We start from the raw sequence: 10,029 nt of genomic DNA, 5'->3' as shown, positions 1-10,029 counted from the left end.
TTCTGCTCATCCACTTCATCTCTATGTGCGACAGAACCACCAGACCTGCTAGAGTGGTCAGCTACCCACTGAGTAGTCCTTTCTTCTGCAAGCTGCTCAAAACTAGAGTCCTCAGGTTCATCACCACTCATACTGGATAACTGTTCCTCGACAGCGCCTGCATCAAGCAAAGGCAGAAAGTCAACCGGCATAATCAGATTCCTATGAACAGTTTTAACAATGCCCAAAAGGCTTCGGAGTTTGTACGTGTTCATTAAGGAATTTTTGTCAATCACTACATAAACTGTACTCTCCCAACGATCTGCCAGTTTCTTTTTACCTCTTTCGCCTTTGTTGGCTAATAAAACTCTTTGCCCAATGTCAATTGACTGTCCTTTACACCTTTTGTTATACATTTCTGCTTGTTTGTGTTGTTGTTTTTCTGAATGGGACTGTGCAAGCTTCATAGCTTCACAGAGGTCTCGCTTGAGTGACTGCACATACTTATCAATGTCAACTGTTTTCTCCACTCAAAAGTACAGGTTCAAACATCAGGTCAACGGGTAGTCTCGGAGTACGGCCGTACATGAGAAAAAAAGGTGAAAAACCTGTAGTTTCGTGAACTGTACAATTATATGCAAAAGTCAAGGTGTTCAACATTTGTGGCCATCTGACTTTAGATCTGGGGGGCAGTGCACGGATCATGTTACCAAGAGTACGGTTCATTCGTTCTACCTGGCCATTGCCCATTGGATGGTACGGTGTGGTGTGCGTTTTGTCAATACCAGCCAACTGACACAGCTCTGCAATCAATAGACTCTCAAAATTGGCGCCCTGGTCAGAGTGAATGCTAACTGGAAAACCATACACGCAAAAGAAGTTATTCCAAAGAACCCGTGCCACTGTCTTCGCAGATTGATTAGCACAAGGATATGCACACGCCAACTTCGTGAAATGGTCAGTGACTACTAAAACGTCAACAGACTTATTGTTGTGGTCTTCAGCTGACCAAAAGTCTATACAGACTAATTCGAGTGGCGACGAAGTGGTAATGGAAACTAATGGGGCCCTAGCCTCAGGCTCTGGGGCTTTACTCACAATGCATCTCTTACAGTAGTGTACGTAATCCTTGACATCTTTCTCCATTGTATCCCAATAAAACCTCTGTCTGGCCAACCCCAATGAGCGCTGCTGACCCTGATGGCCCGCGTCATCATGAATGCCTTTCAATACTGCCATTCGGAGCGATTCCGGCACAACATATTGGTAAACCTTCTGTTTGGTCACTGGGTGCTTGGACACACGATACACTATTCCCAGGCGTGTGGTCAGTTTACCCCACTGTCTCAATATCCTTAACGTTCCACGTGATTCATGAACTTTTTCGCGCCTAGAGGGGCGACGACCGCGGTCAATGAAAAACTTGACACGACCCACAACACCATCATTGACTTGTTTGGTAAGAAGTACATCATGAGTGAAAACGGGAACCGGGTTCTGCCCCACTGCGACAAGAGATTCCAAGTACTGCACATGTGAAATAGCTCTTATAGTACCAGCGTCTTCCCAATGCTGATGTGTCCTCATAACAGCAGAAACCTCATCACTGCACACATGTACACTTCCTGTAGTACACACAGCTTTCACAGTAGTGTCCACAGTGCCAATCTGAGCAGTCACACCCCTCATCTCAGGAAGCTCCGCCGAGAGCCGAAACATATTCTGAACTTCATCCGTTTTGAAATTGTCTGCCTGCTTAAGAAGGGTGGAATAAGGAGCTATAATAAGTCTGTGCAAAATTTTTGACTGCACAAAAGGCTCTCTGCTGAGGGCATCAGCCACCACATTTCTAGGGCCTGGAATATACTGGATGTCGAAGTCAAACGGTGCCAACTGCGCCACCCAACGCTGCTCGCAGGCATCCAATCTGGGCTTGGTCAGTATGTACTTCAAGGGATTGTTGTCGGTCCACACAGTGAACCTGTGACCACGCAACCAATGGCTAAATTTATGACAAATTGCCCATTTCATTGCGAAAAATTCAAGGCGATGTGCTGGATATTTTGCCTGAGCGTGATTTAGAGACTTGCTGGCAAAAGCTATAGGTTGTGCTCTCTCACTGTTGTGTTGAACTTGCGACAATACTGCACCAAGTCCAGATGTAGACGCATCAACGGATAAAATGAACGGCTTACTAAAGTCAGGGTGAGCCAAAAGTACTTCCTCAACGAGTGCTGCCTTAAGATTCTGAAATGCCTGTTTACACTCCTGGGTCCAATCATCTGGGACAAGTTTGCGGGACAGCGAAGGCTTTTTCCTACTTTTCGAATGCCGAGGCCTTTTCTGACCACCCGTCAGAGCAAACAAGGGTTTAGCCAGTACAGAACAGTTTTAAATAAAATGCTGGTAGTAGATAACCATCCCTAAAAAGGAACGTATTTTGGAAGGAGATGGAGTGACACCATCTAACTCCATCAAATCAGCCTCTTTAACCTTGACTATAGCTTCTACTTTACCCGGATCCCTCGAAATTCAATGTTGGGAAATAACATGACCTAGAAATTTAACTGAGCGCCTCAAAAACAGGCATTTTGAAGGTGAAAGTTTCAAATTATGCTCCTTCAGACGCTGAAATACCATTTCCAAACGGGCTAAGCCCTCTTCTACAGACTTCGCAAATACCAACAAATCATCAAGGTAACACAGAAGACTTAAAAAGTTCTGGTCACCGAATATGGTAAGCATCATTCGCATAAACGTGGCTGGGCTATTACACAGACCCTGTGGGAGACGATTGTATTCGTGCAATCCTAATGGTGACGAAAACGCAGTATACTTCCTGTCAAACTCATGTAGAGGTATGTTGTAATAGCCAGCTGTCAAGTCCATTGTACTAAAGAACATGTTTCCCCCCAACGCAGCCAGGACATCGCTCTGATGTGGAAGCGGATGGGCATCTTTAACAGTTCTGGCATTAAGCCATCTGAAGTCGGTGCAAATTCGTAGATCGCCGTTCTTTTTCCACACGAGAACCAAGGGAGAGGCAAATTCACTACAAGATTTACGAATTATGTTTTTTTTTTCCATTTCATCCAAGGTCTCTTTCAATTTGTGATAATGAGCAGGCGATATTCTACGATATGGTAACCTGAATGGTCGGTCATCTGAAATCCTGCGCCTCACCACAATCTAGATGATTTCTCGAGAAGACAGACTCATAGGCCCCAATCAAATCAACAAGTCTCTCTTTACACTGCACAGAAACTTCACAGCCACCAATTGGAATGGAGCCAAGCCCTAGCTTTTCCAGCTTATCGTTCACATCACAGATGTCACTACACACACTTCTCGCAGTGAGGCTACCACAGGAACCATTACTTCGCACTTCCCCCATATTTTGGTGAACAGTCAAAGTGTCAGACAACTGATCAAAATCCTCTAAAGCAACACAGGGAAAAACGTCTGCAATTTTCGAATTTCTGCGTAGAGTTATTTCTGCATTGGTGGGGTTAATGATCTTCATGGGTAGCCACCCATCTCCCCACAATGGAGAAACTATTCGCCCAACCATTATCCGTTTGTTCACACATGGAGATGCACAAGGCTCAACAACAACCGTACTGCCAGCTGATAACACGGTACCCGTGGGTAAACGACCCCACACCAAATGTTCAGTCATAGGCTGAAGAGTTACAGCACCTTTCAACTTCAAAGTTCCGACCTTGTCAGGGATGGACTCCCCTCGCCATCTCTCTAGGTTAGACAGAAGACGAAGAAACTGGCTACTGTCACTCTGGCCCGGTACATCAGGTTTACTCATAACACGCCAAAATCCATCATTTGACTTGAAATGTCGTATAAGTGGCTTAAGCACATTGGTACCCAAAACAATGGGATCAAACTGTCCTTCAACAAACAGAACTGGGACTAAAAACTTGTACCCATAAACTTCAAGTTTCAAATCACACAGCCCTAAAGGACTGGTTTGTTTACCCCCACAACCCACTAAAATAATATCCGCTGGGACAAGCATGTCGTCTGTAAACACACCTGCTTGTTTTAACATGGGTATTACAGCAGCACTGATGGTAGTCGCCATTGACCCAGTATCCAACATTCCTTTCAACTCAACTTTATCCTGCCCTAAAATATTAGTGTAGAATAAACTTTCATTTTGAGGTGTTCTCATGGTGTTTTGCAAGATTACTTTGCTAGACTTTGGGACATTTTCACAAACGAAAGCATATACAGACTCAATGTCATCACTGTCAAAGGAGGTTGAATTCATGTGCCTACCATCGCCCTCCTCCAGATGTAGGCTCAATAGTTTCCCTGAGGGGGCCTTTGACTGTGACCATCGACCGCAGTAGTCGAGCTGTTCGGTCTAACCTGTGAAGCAGACATCTCACACATGTCACGTGTATGTCCAGGAAGATAACAAGTGAAACACAATTTGTGCAATCTACAGTGGGCAACTGTGCTGTGGTCAAGACTCTGACAGACCCTACACACCTGTGGTCTCTTAACATTCGGTTAACGATGCACGACTGCTTTGGAGGACTGTGCATTACATGTCAATGCTTTTTCCAGCATATTTAGTATCCTATCCATTGTGTTACCTTCACATGTTGGGTTATCAGGCTCAACTGGGACTTGGGTTCTACCAGGTGGTGTACCACCTACATCAGGAATGACAGGGCTAACGGTTTGTTGTGAGAACTGACACTCGTACACTTTGCGGTCTCTTACAAATTCATCTAAACGGTCCTGCACCTCTGCAGCGGTCCACTCACGCTGTGGTTTGCTCAAGAACATCATGGAAAGACCTTTATCGGGACAATTACGTATGAACATAACTGCAAGCTCCATGTCCCGGTGTTGCAATGTTCTGCCCTCACTTTTAAGATGCTGTTCAGCTAGGTCAGCGGCTTTGTTTAATCTGATCCAATAATCAAAAGGACCTTCATTTTGATATGGTGTCGTAGCATAAAAATCAGCCATAGGAAGACCTGTGGATATCACACCCCCAAAGTGCTGTTTGAGGATGCGGAACACCATATCTACATCACCAGTCCTTGAGACTGAGGCACTATTGCGCAACCATATCTGAATGACATCCCTTGCACGGCCCATCAATTTGTTTATGATTTCATCAATGCACTCTAGACCCGAATAGCTCCCCTTTTCAAGGTAAGCTCTCATCAACTCTTCCCATTCAAAGACTGAACACTTATCTGAGCTGTCACCACGGAAGTATGGTGGCTCTCTACTACTTTTCAGTACAAGGTTCATCTTCGAAGCATCAATGATGGTGGTACCACACGGATTCACTTGTGAGCACCTCTGGCAGTCATTAAACGAAGTTGATGCAGGTAACTGACTGCTAGAAAACAAGCTGGCTTTAATCGACTGACTGATATCGGAGCTCAGCTGTTTTACCTGTTCATTAGATAGTACTACAGTAGGTTCTGATAAACTCATTTCCAGTGGTGGTATATCGTGGGACACTGGAGTAGAAAAGTGTACTCTGTTAGCATCATAATCAGTGCTATTCAACTTCCCAGGAGTACACGGAACACTAAATGGCAAAACCCCTCTACCTCTCCCCAAATGATAGCCACCAAAATCACTGGTATCTTTCTTATAATTCATCATGAATTACCATACTTATAAATAAAATAAAAATAAAAACACAAAAATATATTTTTTTTCCACAGCTGAATAAATTAATCAGCACTTTTGATTTTACCTCTCTAATAAGCTGATTAAATCACTCAAAACATTTAACCTAAATCAAATCTATATCTGTTTGATACCTCTTAAACTTGCTGGTTCAAAAATACTGTAAGCTTAGTTCATGCGTCTCCTCGGTGAACTGTAAAACGGCAAAGTCCGACGTCTTCTTAACCTCTGTACCAGCAGTCTGTGTGTCCCCTCAATGAAACGGAAAAACGGAGCGATCTGACGTCATCTAATCTCCGTGCAGCATTCCGCGCGTCCCCACGATGAAGCAGGAAAGCAGTGAGATCCGACGTCTTCTAATCTCCGTGCAGCAACCTCGGGAGTTCGGCAGCCGCTGAACAATCGAACGGGTCACGACACCAGTGTAACCGTCTTCTTCTGTCTGCGTTGTGTTGTTAATTCAGTGCAAAAAAAGACAGGAGAGCACCAGATTGGGTCTGCATAAGAGAATATATTTTGTTTTACAGGCCGTCAAGCCAGCTTCAGCTCAATTACACAGTGACACTCAGTTCGGGAGAAAGGCAGAAAAGCCCGCTCAAAGATTAATACAGCGGATATAGCTGCCTGGACCGAACCACTTTGTTGTAAAGAGGAGGGGGGGGGGCAGTCGAACCATCACCTCTTTACAGACCCTCTTTTAATGAATTTAATGAATATAAACACTTGTTTCAATAATAGTAAAACAGACTTAAATGTATAATAACAGAAAAATCTTGTGAAATAAAACCATTTTAACCTCGTTACACTAGCACAACTCTGTCAGAAAAAAATTGTTGGTGAACTGGCAGAAAAGATAATTGAAATGAAAAACAACAAACAGTTCATCCCCTTTTCTGTCAAGAAACACTGAATGAGTTAAGTAGCTTGTTGTTAACTAATGCAACTTTGTTTGTTTTTGTTTTTGTGGTTGTACTCTTTATAACTTGAGCACCAAGCTAGACCAACTAGGGCAGTGCAGCATTTTTTTTTCAAGTATTGAGAGTGTTTTCTCGTTTTGCTCAATATATAATGTTTGTCACATAATCTGATGGTTCAGATGTGATCCTGATACCCTATTAAATAATGGGTTGTATTGTTTGGAGTGTTTTTGTATTTAATAAAGGTGCACTTTTTTCTCTGATGTGCTGCCTATGGTGTTTGTTCTACTTCAGTCAGGTATGCAGAACATGTTTTAAATGGTAATTATGTTGCATACAATTAATGGAAACCTGTATGCAATCTGTTGATAGGTTATAGACTTTCTACTGATATCAACTGTTTTTCACTTTAATTAGATAGTCCTAAAATATATCTACTAACGCTTAGTGGAGAATGTCTATTAATAGTCTACTGATCATAAACAATATATTTGTTGACAAACAACAGATAAGCAACTAATCTTCAGTTGACTATCAACAGATTATCAACAAATGGTAAATACAGAAATGTGATGCATTTGACACCCTTTGGGTAGGATATACAGTATCATATACTGACATGACAGTTGACTTTCAACTGACAGATTGATTTTGAGTTGTTGATAGACAGCTTAGAAGATGGTGACTCAATCTACAGAAAGTTAGTTGACAATTGACTAATAACCTATTGCAAAAATAACATTGAAAGTCAACAGGCACTTTTTGTAAAATCAGTAGATTAACACTTGAAATGTACCTTATAGTCTATAGGCAGTTAGTTGAACGTATGTTACTTGTCTGTTGAAACAATGTTGTTGAATGTCAACTGATGCACTGTTGACAAGCTACTGAATGGCTACTAATAAGTAGTAGAGTCTCAACGAACGGACTATCAAAATAAAGTGTTACCATATATTGTAATATATTATTTTCCCTTTTTATTTCTAATATTTTATATATTTGAATACATTTAATATATTGATGACACATTATATAATATTGCAAAATATACAAATGATTGCCGCTTTCAATATATTGCAATAAATAAATGGAAAAAATAAATAGAATATATGCCTAATTACATGATATTTCCCAATATACTGCAATATTTTTGTTTCATAAGGGATGAACTACAAGGTCACCCCATTTATGTTTTGTTAATGTTCCTTCTCAAACCAAAGAAAGGATGCAACTGCCAATGTGTCTAATATGGTCTTCAGTTCGGTTCATGTCAGTAACCTGAAATATTACAGCCCCTTGACTTCATTTGTGGGTATATGTGAATTTGTGCCTTGTTTGGTCTCAAAGACTATTTTGTCATACTGTCATGCCTTACATCTACTAATAATAACAACGAATGCATTTGTCTTTCAGCTTAAAAATGTGTACTCACTCTTCCAAACCACTTTGTTCTCTGGTCCAACATTGCTGTGCAGGCTTTCCCTGACATCCCTGGAGCTGTTGTCTTATTAGCTTCAGAGGAATGGAACAGATCTTGGTGGAAAAGTGTCTGTGCTTGTGTAGCAGCATGGCCATAGGCAAACAGACACTATAACACTAGACAAAGGACTACGCCACCCCAAGACTTGCACCCAGGGAAATACTACGCACCCACAGGTGCTAATCAAGGCAATGCAGGTTCGGTTCCAAAAAAAAAAAAAAAAAAAAAAAAAAAAAAAAAAAGAGCGAGAGACATGGGTACCAAAATACAGAGCTTTATTATTCCAAATAATAAATTACTAAAAAAAAAAAAAAAAAAAAAAAATTTTCACATGAGCACTGACACACTTAATATTTGGTTACGTGTTGCTGATCACACAAAAAGAGCAAAGATTTACAGGGCTGTGGTCAGCTGGAATCAACTCCTAAAGAATCACAAAATGCAATTATCACACACTATCGGTGCACCCATTCACATACTCAGTGAGATTTTGGTTGGTGATCGACACGCCACAACACTGCACACGGTGACAAGATAGCACCACCACCACACACATGTGGAGATCTGCCTCCCTGCCCTTTTTGGGGTTTGACCCACAGCACCTGTAAATGAACAAACCAGATCAAAAATACTAAAAAGGAAAATAATTTACAATTCCAGACAAACATGTCACAAGAGAATAAAGTTAAACAAAAAAAAAAAAAAAAAAAACACACACTAGGCTCAAAAGAAATTAACAATCAAATAATAAATCTTCTTAAAACTTCTTAATACTGATGTTAGGAGTCCTGCACCACAGCAGGAACTCTCCAACGCACGAGCACCTCGCAATGTTAAATGGACAGGGCCAGCACTGAACCTCACAAACGTCACACCGAAGCAAAGTCATGAACGATGTACACGATGGTGTGGGAGCCAGGAGCGGGCAGCAATGAACTGCTGCAATGAAAAACAACCAACTAGTTCCCACAGTATGATTAAACTTTGTACTATAAACTTTATACACGTACCCAAGTAAGCAGTCTGACCAAACACCGGTTGCAACATTAACCAGTCGACTTCATGCGGCTAAAAGTGATACAAAACACTAACATTAGCACAACAAGAGTACAAAGATGCCATAAGTCACATTACTCTAATGCTTACCCTTTGGATAGATGCACAAAAAGAACCCTAAGTGAGCTGTGACCAAGTTAGCCACACTGCTAACCACAATGTAAACACTGGTACCAGAAAGGGGCGGGGCACCTAAGAGCAACACATCCTTGTGACACAACTCCAACTTTTATATGCTCACCCCTAACCACTGATAGGCCAACAATCCTAACAATCAATATAGGAGGATCTAGCCATCCTGCCACACTTGCATGGTAGCAGGCCAGTATCCACTCCTTACAAAGTCACTGACCTCTGGAGCCCATTGCTTATTGCCATGTTTGCATGTTAGCACCAGAACATGAAGATTATAACGGCCTGAGAGCACATGAAAGACAAATAACTAACAAGAAACTAAAGTAATATGTTAGACAATATTTGTAACCCAGTCCTACCATTTATGCAAACAAGAATGATAGATCTACCAACAGAGATTGCAACATCACCAGTGTCACAGGAGCATATATTTTGAGGAAAGAACAATCTGCAAGAGCAAAGGACCATCTGGATGACATTAATGAATGTTTGGATTGTTAGCAAGTACTTGGAAAACAATCAATAATTAAAAAATGTTGTGTGTTGCTGAAAAAATGAATTGAAGAAGAGACACCAACCGTGTTCTCAGATGATGTACTTCACAACAAGTTGTGAAGGTTTTGTGGCCTCGCCTGTTGCCAACATTGTTTGACCCCTTTCTGTCTTTAGCCCCTTTCACACTGCACGTCGGACCCGCAATATTCCCGTAACATTGCCTGGTCGCCTTCTGTGTGAAAGCAACCACGTCCCGGAATTGATTACCGAATCGAACCCGGGTCG

At 41.7% G+C, this 10,029-nt stretch overlaps 1 long non-coding RNA gene across 2 annotated transcripts; it reads right to left on the bottom strand.

The window, feature by feature from the left end:
- Window positions 1-8,400: 8,400 nt before the first annotated feature.
- On the bottom strand, window positions 8,401-9,669 carry LOC113085820 (uncharacterized). Of its 2 annotated transcripts, none has more exons than XR_003284470.1 (3): window positions 9,205-9,669; window positions 8,883-9,126; window positions 8,401-8,660 (listed from the first exon to the last, which is right to left on the bottom strand). It is a non-coding gene; the product is annotated as an uncharacterized LOC113085820 (long non-coding RNA). The 2 variants fall into 2 exon arrangements; XR_003284471.1 differs by having other exon boundaries at window positions 9,069-9,126.
- Window positions 9,670-10,029: the final 360 nt, after the last annotated feature.

The sequence above is a fragment of the Carassius auratus genome, unplaced genomic scaffold, assembly GCF_003368295.1.
Source record: "Carassius auratus strain Wakin unplaced genomic scaffold, ASM336829v1 scaf_tig00042337, whole genome shotgun sequence".
Classification (NCBI taxonomy): Eukaryota; Metazoa; Chordata; class Actinopteri; order Cypriniformes; family Cyprinidae; genus Carassius; species Carassius auratus.
The sequence above is the reverse complement of the archived record's forward strand: the minus strand, read 5'-3'. Positions and strand labels throughout refer to the sequence as shown.